A 19,568-nucleotide genomic window follows, 5' to 3' on the forward strand; every position below is an offset into this window, starting at 1 on the left:
TGCAAAGGACACACCAAGGAAAATTCCTTCAAGCTACATGGCTATCCGAGTGATTTCAAAAATAAGAAGAGAGCAGGAAACTTTAATGCTCAGTCCAACAATGTAAGTAACTATGGAAGTCAATCTTCAGAAGCACAAAGCAACTCCTTGGGAAGTTCTGCTCTCAGTTCCCCAGCTCAATTTTTCACTCCAGAACAATACCAACAAATCCTACAGATGTTGAACAAAGGCAAGGATGCTGAACTTGTAGCCAATTCAGCGACTACAGGAACAGCAGGTAACATACATGCCTTTATGTCTAACTTGGTGAATCATAAGTGGATAATAGATACAGGAGCATCTAAGCACATGGTGCATAGCCTACACCTATTAGATTCCTATAAAGAATTATCAGAGACAGATAAAAACAAAGTATATCTACCCACTGGTGAGAAGGCTACTATTACACACACTGGGATATGTTCCTTTTTCAGAGATAAGAATGTCCAGAACATATTACATATTCCAGAGTTCAAGTATAATCTACTCTTAGTCTCTAAGATCACAAAGGAACTAAGGTGTATGGTGGCATTCTTTCCTGATTTTTGTGTCCTTCAAGAACTTTTCAGTGGGAGGGTCTTGGGGATTGGTAAAGAAGAACTTGGTCTTTACATTCTCAAGGCTGAAGACGGGCAATCTCCTGAGCAACATTTACCACTAACTGTAAATACCATTGTTACTAGTACAAATAAGTATTCTAATGAGAGTAACACACAATCTTGCAATAAGTTTTCCTTGTGGCATAAAAGGTTAGGACATGCTCCTCTAAAGGTGGTACAAAAACTACATAGCTTACATGATTTGCACCTGACTTGATGATCGTGGTATTGTGTGTCCCATTGCAAAGCACTCAAAACTTCCTTTTCATCTTAGCTCTTCATGTTCTTCTTCTGTCTTTGCTCTTGTGCATGCAAATGTCTGGGGTCCATATAGGATTCCTACTCATGATAGTAAAAGATATTTCTTGACCTTGGCTGATGATTACTCAAAGTATATTTGGATTTTTCTTCTAACCTCTAAAGTTGATACTATTGTAGCATTGAAAAGCTTCTTAATGGTTACAAATCAGTTCATAACTTCAGTTAAATGTCTTAGAACAGATAATGGTACTGAATTCATGAATGACACAGTGACTTCCTTATTGCAAAGTCTTGGAATTCTTCATCAAAGCCCTTGTGTATACAAACCTCAGCACAATGGAGCTGTTGAGAGAAAACACATGTCAATTTTAGATATGGCTAGATCACTCAGGTTTCAGGCCTATATACCTTTGAATTTTTGGGGTGAGTGTGTGTCCACTGCAGTTTATCTGCTGGACAGGTTACCTATTGTCCTTCTTCAAGGAAAGACTCCCTTTGAAGCATTATTTCAGAGAGTACCATCCATACAACATCTCAGAGTATTTGGAAGCTTGTGCTATGCCACTAAAGTGCAGAAGGTAGACAAATTTAGTCCTAGAGCAGTCCCAGGAGTTCACATGGGGTACTCCTCTTCTCAAAAGGGCTATGTCCTATATGATCTACATTCCAAAAATTTCTTTGTGAGCAGAGATAATGTGTTCAGGGAAGATATCTTTCCCTTTAAGAACATGAAGTCTAGTGTTTCCAATCTATTCCCTATTCTCGAGTTCATAGATTCATCACCCACCTACAAGGTGATCAACAACCATCCCCTGACAACATTTCTTCTACCGCCCAACCATCTTCTCCTACCTCTATCAATGTTGATCACTCAGTATCTGTGCCTCTAGTGGTTTTCACTGAACTGTAACCCCTTGAAAAATTTTGAAGTACTTAAGTGGTAAGTCCGGTAAATTTTATAAAGAAAATAATATTTTATGGTGTCGGACTATGCTTACGTATTTGAGGATTGTAAAAAAATTTCGCGGCAATTTTGTGAGCCGCGGCTCGGACTTTTTGGGTTGAACAATGCACCGGAAAGTAAAGAAAAATATTTGGTGAAAAAGTGCATTTCTAAGGTCCACTATGCGACCGCAGAATTACTCTGCGGACCGCATAATGGCTGCAGGGTGAGGCAGTTAATTGGACCAATTGGAAGTAATTATGCGGTCGACTATGCGACCGCATAACTGTTATACGGTGCATTATGCGACCGCATAATGGTTATGCGGACCGCATAGTGACCGCATACACAGGCAGTTCTTTTGGCTATTTTGTAACCAACTATGCGACCGATATGCGGTCCGCATATCGGTTATGCGATCGCATATCTTGTTCCGGAGCTCCGTTTTTGGGTTTTTAAAACCCGACCCTATTTCGTTAAATACACTATTTGGGTCATTTTTGAGTTATTATCTGATATTTTAGAGTGAGAGAGGGTGCCCTAGAGTGAGAAGGTGATTCTTCAATAATTATTCTTTAATTCTTGCTCAAGATTTAGAAGATTAAGAAGGGAAACTCACTAGGTCTTCATCCTAGAGGTAAGATTCTACACCCTAACCCTCAATTTCGAATTTTGTGTGGAAATGAATAATAAGAAAGATAATTTCTAGGCAAGAGGGTTGGTTATTTTACATGCATGTATTATCAAAGGGTGTATAAAGATTGTTGAGCTAAAAATGATAAAGGTTGGATTGTGGGATGATGGAATCCTCCATAAAAGGACCTTGAACCTTAATGCACACCTAGTGTTTGATAAAATGCTCAAATGAGCTAGAACCATAATCATCTTCCTAATTGTGGTTCAATTTGTTATATTTCTAAAATAGATTGAAGTTGCTAAGAATTCCGGAATGTTTTAGAGTTTAAGGAAGCTCAATTATGGTATGTTGGCTAAACTCTTCTTCAAGAATTGGAATTCTCATTATCCTTGTAAGTTCCGAGATGTTGATTATAAATCGAGTATTCCGATAAGTTTTATGATGAAGATATATGTTCAATTCGTATTACAAATTCTCTTATCATATTGCATTATAAATTGAGTATGTGTCCCAAACTATGGATTACGTATCCACATGTTATAATTTCTAGTCGTGATTTATGTGAAAGTTATTATGCCCAGTTGTATAGAGATTGTGATTGTGATACACCTCCACACGCATATATTGGGGTAAGGCGGCATGACCGCTTTGTGTGAGGATTATGGTATAGAGATTATGATGGTTATACACCTCCACCCGCATATATATATATATATATATATATATATATATATATATATATATATATATATATTGAGGTGAGGCGGCATGACCGCTTTGTGTAGGGATTATGATATTGTGGGACTGCACCTCCACCTACTTACATTGGGGTGAGGCGGTACGACCGCTTTGTGTATGGTTTTGGTATTATTGTGGCACCACCACAAGCATACATTGGGGTGAGGCGGCATAGCCGCTTTATGTTGCTATTGGTATCGTTGATGCATTTTCACTCGCATACATTGGGGTGCAGCGACATAACCACTTTGTGTAGGTTCTTGGTAATGTGGTTATACATTCACCCACATACATTGAGGTGAGGCGACATGGCCACTTGATTTGAGTTGTGGTATTGTACGTACACCTCTACCTGCATACATCGGGTGAGGCGGCAGGGCCGCTTTGTGTGAAGATGGTTATAGAGGATCTCGTCTTAAATCCTATAAATGTTGTTGATAGCTTTTAATAAGCTTTCTATGGTTGATACGGTTATCTATATTATTCTATTGTCGCACTGGTTCATCATAATTATCTTGTATTTCTAAATTCTTAAATTGGTATTTAGTTTTCATACTAGTACTATTCGACGGTACTAACGTCCCTTTTGCCGAGGGCACTGCATCTTTAAATGGATACATGTGGTTCCACAGCAGGAGACATTGATCAGTGATAGCAGTATACCTTCTCCCCAGCTGACTTGGTAAGCCCCACTTTATCCCGGGGTCATGTATCTTTTGTTTTTTTATGTATTATGGTTGAGGTATAGCCGGGGTCTTATTGCCGGCATTTCCATATTATTCTTCAGTTGTACTTAGAGGCTCTGTAGACAGGTTGTGGGTAGGGTTTGATGTTGGGGATTGGATTAGAATTGTTGGTATTTGGCAACATGTTTTTCATTAAATCTATAAACTCGTACTATTTTGGAAATATTGAATGATGTTGTTAATGGGAATGAAATGGAAGCGGTTAATAAAATCTCCTCAGTATTTGATTAACGGAGTACATCTCCTCTTTATTCACGAGTGAATTTAGGTAGAATGAAATCTAACAGACTTGCTCGGTCGGGTTCACTCGGTTGAGCACCGGTCGCACTCCTCGGTTTTGGGGCGTGACAAACTACTCACCATCTTCTGCAACACTCAGGAGGTCTTCAAGACCCTCTAAACCTCCTGTGTGGCTCATTAATTATGTGGTCCAACCTAAGAAGTCCATTTGTCAATATCCAGCCTCACAGGATATGTCTTATGGCTAACTCTCTCCTGCTTATCAAGCTTCTCTAGATGCTTACTCTGCCATTGTTAAACCTAATTCCTTCAATGAAACCTGTGTTGATCCCAAATGGGTGGAAGCTATGCAAGCTGAAATCTCAGCTTTGGAGGATAACAATACATGGTCCATAGTAGACCTGCCTCGAGGGAAAGTTCCTATTGGGTGTAAATGGGTATTCAAAGTTAAGTATATGTCCAATAGTGAGGTGGAGAGGTATAAGTCCAGATTGGTAGCTAAAGGCTACAACCAATAATAAGGGTTAGACTACACAGAAACTTTCTCACCAGTAACCAAAATGATTACTGTGAGAGCTGTAGTTGTTATAGCTGTTGCTTCCAGTTGGTATATTTTCCAAATGGATGTACATAATGCATTCTTGCAGGGTGACTTAGTGGAGGAGGTTTACATACACATTCCAGATGGCATTTCAAGTGAGGGAAAGTGTTAGAAGGTGTGTAAATTACACAAGTCCTTGTATGGGCTGAAGCAGGCACCTAGACAATGGAACCTCAAACTGACAGAAGCACTTTTAGTTATGGAATTTGTACAAAGTCATTATGACTACTCCCTCTTTACTAAGAAGATAGGGACATAACTGGTAATTGTTCTAGTGTATGTGGATGACTTGTTGATCACAGACAATAATCTACATCTTATCACACAAGTCAGAAAAGAGCTACAGGAAAGATTCAAAATGAAGGATTTGGGAGAGCTGAAGTACTTTCTTGGAATTGAATTCTCATGATCTCATAGAGGTATCTTGATGTGCCAAAGAAAGTATGTCTTAGAACTGATTTCTGAACTTGGCCTAGCAGGTGGAAAACCAGTGTGCACACCTCTTGAGTTTAATCATAAGCTCACTTCTGTTGAGTTTGATCAGGAAGTAAAGAACAATGCTTTTGAAGATATAATACTTGAAGATAAAGGCAGCTATCATAGGTTGATAGGAAGATTATTGTACTTAACCATGACAAGGCTAGACATAGCCTTTGTAGTACACATGCTCAGTCAATATATGCATGCACTTAAAGTTTCTCACATGGATATTGCAAGAAGAGTAGTAAGGTACATTAAGTCCACACCAGGACTTGGACTCTTTATGCCTACTGGTAGCTGCAAACACCTTGTAGCTTACTGTGATTCTGATTGGGGAGCATGTGTGGAGTCTAGAAGATCAATTACTGGATATGTGGTAAAGTTTGGTAGTGCACCGATCTCCTGGAAATCAAAAAAATAAGGGACAGTGTCCAGGAGCTCAGCTGAGGCAGAATTTAGAAGTATGACAACCACAGTAGCTAAAATTGTGTGGCTAGTTGGACTATTCGGAGAACTAGGAGTGGATGTCAAACTACTTGTGCCATTGCATTGTGACTGCAAAGCAGCCATCCAAATTGTTGCACATCCAATCTTTCATGAGAGAACTAAACATATAGATATTGATTGTCACTTTGTAAGGGAGAAACTTGTGCAAGGACTAATTCAAACAAAACATGTAGGGACAATAGAGCAAGTTGCACACTTATTAACAAAGGCACTATGCAAACCACAACATGACTACTTACTAAGCAAACTGGGAATGAAGAATGTATTTCATCCCTCAACTTGAGGGGGAGCGTTGAGGACTGTGGGTCCCATGTATTTAAGTGTACAGTTAGCTAGTAGGTAGTAGTTATAACTACTTAGTGAAGTAGCAATGTAGTTAGTGGTTAATTTCTATAAGTTGGAGTACTTACACTGTTAAAAGTGAGTTGTACATTTTCATACTTTAAGATATTGGAGTAATGGTTCTTCTTCTCCATTTTACTCTTCTCTCTATCTGTTCTGTTATTTCTGCCAGAGCCAGAGCTCTTCAACAGCGTACTTCAATGCTATCCGCATTCGGGTGAATTCTCAGATAAATGCCCTTTCACCATTCTTATTTCATGGGACATATTCAAGAGTTGTAATTAAAAAGATAAATAGAAGGGGAAAGAATATGATCGGAGCAAAAGATGGAGAGACGAAAGACGACCAATGAGTTTTTCCAGCGCAGTATTCCAGACGCAATTTGATACAAACTTGGGGAAGGAAGAAGAGGGAGAAAAATTGGGTAAGATTGAAGTCTAATACACTATTTTATATAAATGGTAAATTGTATATGCTAATATAATTAAGTGATAACTTGTTTAGAAAGAATTAATAAATTTATAATATAGTATAAATAGATAAAAATCTCTATATGATAATGTCATGAATTTTGATCACTTTACAGTTTCATGATAAACGGACTTAGAGAATATCTATGTGAAGATGTTTTCCCGCCTTTCTTTGCTATTTCACGGTTTAATTGTCGTAACTACTCCATTAATTATACAATGGTATAAAAAATTTTATCAGTAAATAATACTTAGTACTTTCATCGTATCATCTTTCATCACGAGTATGTGGTGTCAGCTAATGCGTGATAACTGATAAGTTTACCATGTCAAGATAAATATAGTGGAATTTAGTACACGTTAAAAAAAATATTTAAAAAAAACCCAATCAATTTAACATGTCAACAACAGTTTGCTAAAGTGGTCTAGGTGTCAAGATTATCAAAATCCTACATTCTAACCTCCCTTAAAGTAGGGTAATTTATCTATGTATTTATCATCTTATTCGATAACGGTTGATTGTCTTTTGCTTGCTTTAGCTATGAAATTATTTCATCTAATCGGGAAAATTCTCGAATTGTAGGGTCTTGAAAATATTTAATATTTAATTTTTAATTTTCCTAATAGTGAATTTATTTTTATTTTTACTATATAGAAGAGGGAATAAGCAGGCAGCAGGTCAACATATCTGCTTGGGATATCAAGGATAGTTTGGTCATTTTCTTTAAATGGCGTAGTATAATTGGTCAAAAAGAATCATACTATAGTTACTGTATATATATTTTAAGTGTCCACTAAATAATCCTTTGCTTATGTCACCATCCATCACTACACATTTTTAATACAATATCTGTTGTCTTAACATTATACTCTCACGTGGACACCACATTCCGGCCCCACTCAAATCATATCTCATCTCTGCCTTACACATTTGTCAAGGCAATTGCACCCTTTCATATGGAGTACTATATATTTGGGTCCTGCTTGTGTATTTGAAGTTTATTCACGGGCCTTTTGAATAGAATAATTAACTCCTCGATATAGATAATTACATTATATTATTTTTATTTGTCATGCTTAGGTTAATCAATAAATAAAATATACTATATTACTTCATCCGTTTTAATTTAGATAACACATTTCGCTTACCGATAATCAAATTGTGTGATATTTGACCAATATTATAAAAAAATATAATCATATTGACATGAGAAAAATTATAACTTTTCAATTTAAATAACACATTTCGCTTACCGATAATCAAATTGTGTGAAGTTTGACCAACATTATAAAAAAATGTAATCATATTGACATGAGAAAAATTACAACTTATAGTATTTTTCGTAAAAGTATTGAATATCTAAAATTTAACTTTAAAATATTGAGTTGAACTAATTCAATTTAGCTTCAAAATTATAATTAAGTGATAGCTATATATATATATATATATATATATATATATATATATATATATACTATAAATGGGAATAACCAGGCAGCTCATGGTCAACATGTCTGCCTGGCCCAAGGATAAAAATGTGATTGCAATTACAGCCTAAGACGTGGAGTACAGTTTGACAGCTCTTAAGTTAGCTACATCCGGTTGTAATATGGGTCAAGAGGGTATTACACATTAGCTCTTATAGACACGTATTACTGCTTTCTTCTATGTTTGACACGTGGTTACTACAACATAAAATTTATGTCGCTATACTGCTCTCTGCTTACTCTCATAGTTACCACTGCTGCTCCGTTGGAAAATTCTGACATCTCCGAGTTCACTTTACCGCTTGCACATATGTGGACTACTTTTTTCAAATTTTTTCGATTTAGCGCATATACAATAACGGTCTGACTATCGACGTTATTTAGATTTAAGATTCAGTTTGTTTTCAGTCTGAAGAATGTTTCATTCTCATATTTTGAACTTGTATAGAAAATTTTTTTGTCTAAAATTTTAAGCTAATTGGTGATAAGTTGTTGCGCTCGCTTTTGTGCGTCTTTAACTTGCTCTTTTTCAGGCTTAGTCTTAATTTTTATCTGTTTAACCTCTATCAAACTGCAGTAAGAATGGATTTGAGTTTGTTATTATACAAACTGCATTTGGGTTTGCACTAGAAGTGTTTGAAAAATTGCCAGAAAAAAATTACCTAATTTTTCTTGTTATGATGTTTCAATAAATGTTAGCTCACACCTTTAACTGATTTAAATGTGTGGTCTAAATTTACCAAAATAGCTTTTGCTGTCATTTCTTCTGATCAATTATATATAAATAAGAATATCTAAACTTCATAATGGCCATAAAAAGTTGTAGACTGTAAGTTCTGTTCAATTCTTATGGCCTCACTTGATTGCTCAGGTAATTTTGAAACTTGACACTGGGCTATCAACTAAATGTTATTGTGAAATATGTATATTTTATTTATCTGTTAGTAGTTGAAATATTAATTATCTAATTTTTATCGTTGTTCGTTTTTGCCCCTAAGACTTGGTAGAACTAAGAAGGCCTTTATGCACAAATTTTGGTTTCAACGGATTTATAGATTTTCTATTCAATTGGCATCCAAAGTTTAATTTTTAATTTTATTGTACAAGCATCCAAAGTTCACTTCGTCTACAAATATAAGACTTATTGGAGAGAGATTTCACCATATCTCTAAACTTCCCATCTTTCTTGGCTATGCAATCCTATTAGATAAAAGTTACTTTTTAGCATTTGAATTAATTTTAAAATGTACAGTGAAGAAACAGAAGAGTAAAAAGGAAGCTTCATTTAGTGTCTTACATAAAAAATGATGGTTAACGTGTTATACTTCTTTGATCATGTGTACTTTTGATTCTTAATGCCAAGAAAAAAATTATGCCGTGATATTTGTTTGTCTTTCAAAATGATGTTTGGTTTTAGACTATACGTCATTTTAGTTTGTTTTCATTTAATAAAAGAAAATGTTTGATTAGTATATACACCAAAAAGAATTGTGCTGCATATAAAAGATGCCTAAGCTATTAAATACATAGAAAGTCTCTTATACGCATAAATAGGTAATGTATTGTAATGATTTATTTTACATGATTGTAGTATAAGAGTAAGTATACTATTTAAAAGGGCATGTTATCGCATGAAACACCTATAAGAATCTTATAGTATGTGACATCTAAATATATTGTTATCTTTTTGTCGAAACTTCTTATGAAAGAACTCAAAGTGATTTAATTATTACAAGTGTTAAATTTTTGAAGATTAAGTATGTTTCATACTGGTAACCATTTTGTGCTTTTACTTTGTGTTTCATATTTTTCCAAGCAAGTAAAGAATATTTTCGTAGCCTTTGATCTCTCAAATTGACTTTGGAACCTTATAATTTATATTTGCAGGTCGATGCTGTCATGGTAAGAAAACTGTGACTCTTTTCATCCTCAAGCTTTCATCATAAGTATTTAACTCGTAGAATTGTATTTAATTTTTATAGGCAGAATGCACCATGGATTACAACTTATGGAGATTTCATGGCACATTGATAATGCATTGTTAGGAGAACAGGCAAGTTGCAGATCCTGGATGAATTGACAAAATAAATAAAAAAAATTGGCTAGATCCAATATCACATAAGTGGACTTGAAGGTAACAGTAGCTTGGAACAGACTATTTCTTGAAAATCATTTGACATACTTTAGCTAATAATTAGTTCTTCCTGGAGTCTCATGTGGATTGTTTTTCATCATCATCATGTAATTAGGATGCTTTACCTGCCATTTGGGATTATAGCACTGGAGGTGCTCTCTATAGTAGTAAGATAACTTTCTTCTGAACTTTCTGGCAAAACATGGGTAGTGCGTGTTTCACCGCTCAATTTTTTTAAATAATTTTTTTCTTTACGTACATATATTCAACGAAGTTTATATTGGTGGAGTTATTTAGTTTGTAAAGATTCGTTAAAACTTTAGATTAATTAATTTTTATTTAAGCATTTAAGATTAATCTCGCAAATAGCTTATACTTCCTTTTATAACCACAACTAATACCAAGTGGAGGTGCAAACCTGCAATATAACTGCTTCCTTCAGCTACATGGGATAAAGGTAAAATAACTTGCTGGGTATTGTTGTATTTACCATAGATATAATTGATATAATAATTTTTCAACTCAGATGGGTATGCACGCTATACCTGATATAACTTTACGTTCTCATAACGTTGCATCAGAACATAAGGAATGAAACCAAAGACATAGTCTGCTTGGCTATGTGCTAACCTTTGCATAGCCTACTTGGTTTTGTTAAAGCAATATTAACCGAATTACATTAGTGATGTTATTTATTGAGCATTACATTTGCTATCTTTAACTCTGTTTTTGGCTTTCGTCGTTCCGTGTACTTTTTTACTATGTTGGAGAATGATGAAATTTCAAAAACCCATGCTAATTTCATTCGATGATACTGAAATAACATTGTTCTGTGACATGAATCATAAATATTTGGTTCTTCATTGGGGTACTATCATAATTTTAGCTAAACATATAAGTTATGCCAAGGTTATTGATATCTCAACTTGATATAAAAATCCATCAAATTATCCAATATGCCAAATCACTTCTCTTCCGTCTTAGCAAGTATATTTTTATAATTTTTTGAAATACGTCTATTTTAGCCAAATAGTAAATTTTGGCATATAGGTTTCAATAAGTACCTAAAGTTTTAAAAAAATCTTTTGGAACCTATATGCCAAAAACACACAAGATTTCAAGATGCAGGAATTGAAGTGATCACAAGAATTTTATACATCAAAATGATGACTGGAAAGCTATTTTTTAAACTAAGGTATAAATTAGGTATTTTCACAATTGCTGCAATATGCTATGCCATGATTTAGGACTCAGGAACATATCATTTAGTAGGCTTATATCAATTTCTCAATGCTTTATTTGTTGATGGTGATTTCTCAAATTTGCTGGTAACCAAAGTCATGGAGTCTGGTTCATACTACTCAAAGCTATTACTACAAAGAATATGTTGCAGTTGTTGTTTCTTGCTTCTTGAAGTCAGAGAATTACTATATAAAGGAATCTTCACTTTTTCGTCTTTGATAAATATTGTACACAAAACAATATATTTTATGGCAAAGTTAGTATTTTACATAAAAAACAATTCTCTCTTATAAGATGTAATAGTTTAGTAGTGTTCCATTTCTCTACACAAGCTCATTTCTTGGAGATATCTGTCACTATATCCTTTGTTACAATAGTATAGCTTTGTTCACGTTGGGCCCGGGTAAAGCCCGGGCTACTCTCACTAGTATATATATATATATATATATATATATATATATTAGTTATAGTAACAAATAAATGAGAAGAGCTCATAAAAAATACTAAAAGCTTTGAATATAAAGAAATAAAAAATAAAATTTTCAATATTCCAATACTAAAGAAATATAATAATAATTGGATTAAGAGAAAACAAGGAGATCCCAGCGGCAACAATATTACATTTTCATTTCTAAATCATATGCTCCCTTAATTAGCTAATTTATATGTTTAAATCAGTTCATCTTTATTTTAATTTTTTTTTTTTTTTACATCTTTAAATGAAAGATCTTAAGATTATTAAAGATTTTTTAGTATCGGTTATAAGAAAATATTACACTTTAAATTTTTAGTTGAAAATGATTAAGACATGTAGCGTTGCAAATGATTAGTGTTCAAAAAGTTAGTGTCTTCTTTTCGAGTAAACTTATGCAGCTTACCTTCAATCCCTATAAAAGGTTATGAACTACTATAAGTCATAATCAAGTTGAGTAATGTGTTGATTTTAGAATCGTTAAAAAGCTTTAAACTTATCCGATAAAATAAACATTCTATTCATTAAAAAATATGATTAAAATAGTAGAATAAATAAATAACATAAAAACAGAAAAAATATTTTAGCTTAATGAATTAAGGCAAAATCCTAAATTACAAACTTATAAAATAGCTAGCATAAGATACGAAAGGAATCAAGGATGATCAATTATAATATAGCAAACGCTTTTAAACTAATTGAATTGAAAATTCAAATGTGACCCATGTTCTCTATTAATTTTTTTAAAAATATATATTATTTGGGTATTTTGCTAAAAAATTAATAAAAAATTTCTACGTTGATAAATTATTTTCTAAGTTAGTTTTCAAATTTCAGTTAGATAATAAAATTATTCTACCTTTACTAATTATTTGAAATATTGTGAAATTACAAAATGTGTATACATAATATATTATTCAATTTAAACATTATGAATTTTGAAACACTTTGTTTTTTTTTTCAAGCGGAGATAAGAACATTTCAGGTGGTTGTAGTTGAAAATAATATTTAAAGTTAAAGAAACTTTATAAAAAAAGCTACGGGTAATATATCTTTTATTTCTATAAGATTCATGTGCTTTATGTGATTGCATCCAAATAGTGAGTGGTTTTAGAGACATAATATTAATTAAATTTGTAAGTCCAAATGAGGAAATTTAATCATCAAAAATTCGTGTGAACTTGAAATATGAGAAATTAAAAGTTGAAATTGGTAATGTTTTGTATTCGGCCAATTTTTCAAATGTAAAAAGAGGGAAGGTTTAATATTTTGGATAATTTTTATCTATAGTCAAATAAGAATTAAATATTAAATATTAAATATTTTTATAAGTGTATAATAGTCAAACGATTTAAGAAGGCAAAAATAGAACGGAACAAAAGATGTTCTTATAGAGAAATTTGAACATACAAAATATAAAGACTTATATAATATAAAAACAAGTGAAGAAAAAAATCATATGCCATGTAACTACTTGCATATATTAATATTTTGCGAACATAAATTAAAATACAAAACTTATTAATGACCTTTAAATTGGACAAAACGTATAAACAGGTAGACAAAAAGACACTGCAAAAGAAAATCTCGCATCATATAATACAATTATTGGGCCAGTGCTCAGCACGGGCCAACCTTCACTAGTTTCATTAATAATGCGCGTTAAAACAAAAATTAAATATAACTAATCAATTATATTGTTTTTTTTTGTTGCAACAATAATAATTCATCTTATTCATTTTATATGATATTTTATTCTTTACTCTATAAATAAAGCGTTTCGACTCAACCTTGACAAGTTTGTATCATTTAGATTCTTGGGACCTAACGAGCAAAAATAGCCTATACCATAGGAGATAAATTCATATCCTATCGATTTCTAGGGCTTGCGTTGCTCGGATTTAATGTGTTCTAAAAATAATTGCACTATATATTTTAAAAAATTAACTTTTAAATTTCCAGCTTTACCTTAATTGCACATTTTAATAATTACACGAATGTCAGCCATTTCAAGAGCACAAATTCTAATTTTTTGTTCTTTTCTAATTTATTTTGGACAAATGAGAAAATGAATGTACAAATATCAATATCTTGAACACGTGCCTCGTTTTCTTTGGCATATTTGGCATTTAAATAGATAGCGATAGGGAATTTTCACTCCCTATTTGAACCGTCATTTATAACTTTGTTTGATCTCTTTGACAATGTTGAACCGTCATTCATAACTTTGTTTGATTTCTTTGAACCTAGCTCGTGGGATCTCCAGTCTGCTAGGTAGAGTTACCGCCATGATGACTTGTCCTAGACCTTAACCCCATTCTCTTTGATGATCTTTCAACTGCCTCTCTAGATAGGCCTTTTGCAAGTGGATCCGATACGTTATCTCTTGACTTTACGTAGTCAATTGTGATAACACCACTAGAGAGTAGTTGTCTAACGGTATTGTGTCTCCGTCGTATATGACGAGATTTTTCGTTATACATAACGCTCCCTGCCCTGCCTATTGCCGCTTGACTATCACAATGTATACAAATAGGTGCCAAAGGTTTGGGCCAAAATGAAATATCTTCCAAGAAATTCCGGAACCATTCAGCTTCTTCACCGGCCTTATCTAAAGCTATGAATTCAGATTCCATTGTAGAACGGGCGATGCATGTTTGTTTGGATAATTTTCAAGACACTGCTCCACCCCCAATTGTGAAAACATATCCACTCGTGGATTTAACTTCAGATGATCCAGTAATCCAATTTGCATCACTATATCCCTCGATCACGGAGGGATATTTGTTATAATGCAAAGCGTAATCTTGGGTATGTTTGAGATACCCCAAAACTCGTTTCATTGCCATCCAATGTATATGATTGGGATTACTTGTAAACCGACTCAGTTTACTAATAGCACATGCTATATCTGGTCGCGTATAATTCATGATATACATCAAACTTCCCAATACTCTTGCATAGTCGAGTTGTGAGTCACTTTCACCTTCATTCTTTTGAAGTGTATAACTTACGTCAATTGGAGTCTTGGCAATTTTGAAATCCAAATACTTGAACTTGTCAAGTACCTTTTCAATGTAGTGAGACTGTGATAATGCTAGACCTTGTGGAGTCTTGTGAATTCTGATTCCTAAGATCACATCAGTAACTCCTAAGTCTTTCATATCGAATTTGCTAGCCAACATGCGCTTAGTAGCATTTATATCTGCCATATTTTTGCTCATTATCAACATGTCATCAACATATAAATAAACAATGAGTTCATGACCTGGAGTATTTTTAATGTAAACATATTTGTCGCACTCGTTGATTTTAAACCCACTTGCCAATATTGTTTGGTCAAATTTGGTATGCCATTATTTGGGTACTTATTTAAGTCCATAAAGCGACTTAACAAGTTTGCACACTTTCTTTTCTTTACCAGGAACCACAAAACCCTGAGGTTGTTCCATGTAAATCTCTTCCTCTAATTCTCCATTTAAGAAAGTTATTTTAACAATCATTTGATAGATTTTAAGACCATACACGACCGCTAGTGCCACTAACACCCTAATAGATGTTATCCTCGTTACTGGCGAGTAAGTGTCGAAGTAATCAAGGCCTTCCTTTTGTCTATAACCTTTGACAACAAGTCTTGCCTTATATTTGTCAATAGTTCCATCAGCTTTCACTTTCCGTTTAAAGATCCATTTCGAACCTAAAGGCTTATTTCCCGGCGGAAGATCTACCAATTCCCATGTATGGTTATCCAAAATTGATTGAATCTCACTACTGACTGCCTCTTTCCAAAACGCTGAATCAGAAGATGACATATCTGCTTTAAAAGTTTGAGGCTCATTTTCAAGCAACAATGTCACAAAATCTGGTCCAAAGGAAGTAGATGTTCTTTGACGTTTGCTACGCCTTGGATCTTCTATACTTGGAGTATTTTCCTTTGGTTCTTCCCGAGGTCGTTTAGGTCTTTCACTTAACGACTCACATTCAGTTTTATATGGATAGATGCTTTCAAAGAATTCAGCATTATCTGATTCCATTACCGTATTAACGTGAATTTCAGGATTATCGGATTTATGAACCAAAAACCGACATGCTTTACTGTTTGTAGCATATCCAATAAAAACGCAATCAACAGTTTTTGGTCCGATTTTAACCTTTTTAGATAAAGGAACTAGTACCTTTGCTATACACCCCACACTTTGAAATATTTCAAGTTGGGTTTTCTTCCTTTCCATTTTTCATATGGAATAGATTGCGTTTTGCTGTGGGGTACTCTGTTGATACGAAAGGAATCAAGGATGATCAATTATAATATAGCAGACGCTTTTAAACTAATTGAATTGAAAATTCAAATGTGCCCCATGTTCTCTATTAAGTTTTTTAAAAATATATATTAGTTGGGTATTTTGCTAAAAAATTAATAAAAAATTTCTACGTTGATAAATTATTTTCTAAGTTAGTTTTCAAATTTCAGTTAGATAATAAAATTATTCTACCTTTACTAATTATTTGAAATATTGTGAAATTACAAAATGTGTATACATAATATATTATTCAATTTAAACATTATGAATTTTGAAACACTTTGTTTTTTTTTTTCAAGCGGAGATAAGAACATTCCAGGTGGTTGTAGTTGAAAATAGGCACATCGTTTGAAAATAATATTTAAAGTTAAAGAAACTTTATAAAAAAAGCTACGGGTAATATATCTTTTATTTCAATAAGATTCATGTGCTTTATGTGATTGCATCCAAATAGTGAGTGGTTTTAGAGACATAATATTAATTAAATTTGTAAGTCCAAACGAGGAAATTGAATCATCAAAAATTCGTGTGAACTTGAAATATGAGAAATTAAAAGTTAAAATTGGTGATATTTTGTATTCGGCCAATTTTTCAAATGTAAAAAGAGGGAAGGTTTAATATTTTGGATAATATTTATCTATAGTCAAATAAGAATTAAATATTAAATATTAAATATTTTTATAGGTGTATAATAGTCAAACGATTTAAGAAGGCAAAAATAGAACGGAACAAACGATGTTCTTATAGAGAAATTTGAACGTACAAAATACAAAGACTTATATAATATAAAAATAAGTGAAGAAAAAAATCATATGCCATGTAACTACTTGCATATATTAATATTTTGCGAACATAAATTAAAATACAAAACTTATTAATGACCTTTAAATTGGACAAAACGTATAAACAGGCAGACAAAAAGACACTGCAAAAGAAAATCTCGCATCATATAATACAGTTATTGGGCCCGTGCCAACCTTCACTAGTTTCATTAATAATGCGCGTTAAAACAAAAATTAAATACAACCAATCAATTATATTGTTTTTTTTGTTGCAACAATAATTATTCATCTGATTCATTTTATATGATATTTTATTCTTTACTCTATAAATAAAGCGTTTCGACTCAATCTTGACAAGTTTGTATCATTTAGATTCTTGGGACCTAACGAGCAAAAATAGCCTATACCATAGGAGATATTCATATCCTATCGATTTCTAGGGATTGCGTTGCTCGGATTTAATGTGTTCTAAAAATAATTGCACTATATATTTTAAAAAATTAACTTTTAAATTTCCAGCTTTACCTTAATTGCATATTTTAATAATTACACGAATGTCAGACTTAATTTCAAGAGCACAAATTCTAATTTTAATTGCATATTTTAATAATTACACGAATGTCAGACATTTCAAGAGCACAAATTCTAATTTTTTGTTCTTTTCTAATTTATTTTGGACAAATGAGAAAATGAATGTACAAATATCAACATCTTGAACACGTGCCTCGTTTTCTTTGGCATATTTGGCATTTAAATAGATAACGATAGGGACTTTACACTCCACACCTGCAATACCACAGATATCTTCCCACGCCCACTAAAAAAAGTTCATCAAACTATGCGGGCGTTTGAACATAAGAATTGTAAAATTTTAAAATATGGGGAATTTTTTTTAAAGTAAAAATATTATTTAAAATTTAGAGTTGTGTTTGGACATGAATATAATTTTGGGTTGATTTTAAAGTTTTGTGAGTGATTTAAGTGAAAATTTTGAAAAATAACTTTTTGGAGTTTTTTAAATTTTCGAATATTTTAAAAATACATATTCAAGTAAAAATTGAAAATTTTATGAACAAACGTTGATTTCGGGAAAAAGTAAAATTTTCTATTTCTCTTTCCTTGTCCAACTTTATATAGATTTAAGTGAAATAATCAGATCTGCCACGCCTTTTAAAAGTAAGTAAATTTAAAATCTAATTTTCCCGATAAAAAAAAAAAACAGAAGCATCATATATTTTGTTAAAATAATGGACCATCGTCGCCTTAAAAACACGTATTTTCAATTAATAAAAGTGCATGAGAGGAAAAACGAACCCAATTTGTTATGCATTGTGTAGCAAATAGATAAAGAAATAAACACAACCAAGCAGAGGCGGTTGTAGCGTACTAGCTACGGGTTCAACTGAACCTATAACTTTCGATGCGGAGTAAATATTTGTATGTAAAAATTCATTAAAATTGTAAAAATAGTAGATATGAACCCATAACTTTAAAAATATAATTGGTTCAATGTTAAAAATTTTAAAATTGAACCATATGATTTAAATTCTGGATCCGCCTCTGCAACCAAGGAGTATGATAGAATGACTAATAATCTCTATCATTAACTAAAGCTTTCGATTTTATAATTTTGAGCCATGAAAATAAAGAATATCTCGAGAGAGAACTCATTGATATGCTTGTGAATTAGATTACTGTTTTTAATGGCAAAGGAAGTTATAATATGTCTTTATTTGAGCACTTAATTCATTGTTCGTTGATGGAGTATCAAATTAGGTAAAATAAATCGCATTAGTAATAAATATTTTAAAGGAACATTTTTGAGATATTATATTCAGATTCTGTGCATCATTATTCAAAGTACAAGTAGAAATTTTAGTAAACACTAAATGGGCGTTTGGACATAAGAAATGTAAAATTTCAAAATAGGGGGAAAAATTTTTTCAAGTGTAAATGGTATTTGAAATTTAGAATGTGTTTAGATATGAATATAATTTTTGGTTGTTTTTGAAGTTTTGTGAGTGATTTGAGTGAAAATTTTGAAAAACAGCTTCTTAGAGTTTTTCAAATTTTCAAAAATTTCCAAAATGCATATTCAAGTGAAAATTAAAAAATTTATGAACAAACGCTAATTTCGGAAAAAAGTAAAAAAAAAATGGAAAAAAGAAAAAATTTCTTATGTCCAAACGGGCTCTAAGTGGGCGTTTGGACATAAGAATTGTAAAATTTCAAAAAAAAGTGAAAAAAAAATTCAAATGAAAATAGTATTTGAAAATTAAAGTTGTGTTTGGACGTGAATAAAATTTTGGGTTATTTTTGAAGTTTTGTGAATGATCTGAGTGAAAATTTTGAAAAATAACTTTTTGAAAATTTTTAAATTTTCGAAAATTTGCAAAATGCATATTCAAGTGAAAATTAGAAATTTTATGAACAAACGCTAATTTCGAAAAAAAGTAAAAAAAAATTGGAAAAAAGGAAAAATTTTCTTATGTCCAAACGGGCTCTAAGTGGGTGTTTGGACATAAGAATTGTAAAATTTCAAAAAA

The 19,568-nt window shown here is 32.5% G+C and overlaps 1 long non-coding RNA gene across 1 annotated transcript; it reads left to right on the plus strand.

Moving 5' to 3' along the window:
- Positions 1-6,219: 6,219 nt before the first annotated feature.
- Positions 6,220-11,698, plus strand: LOC138896542 (uncharacterized). Its single transcript, XR_011409879.1, has 3 exons — positions 6,220-6,557; positions 9,979-9,993; positions 10,074-11,698. It is a non-coding gene; the product is annotated as an uncharacterized lncRNA (long non-coding RNA).
- The last annotated feature ends 7,870 nt before the right edge of the window (positions 11,699-19,568 follow it).

The sequence above is a fragment of the Nicotiana tomentosiformis genome, chromosome 7 (genome assembly GCF_000390325.3).
Source record: "Nicotiana tomentosiformis chromosome 7, ASM39032v3, whole genome shotgun sequence".
NCBI lineage: Eukaryota > Viridiplantae > Streptophyta > Magnoliopsida > Solanales > Solanaceae > Nicotiana > Nicotiana tomentosiformis.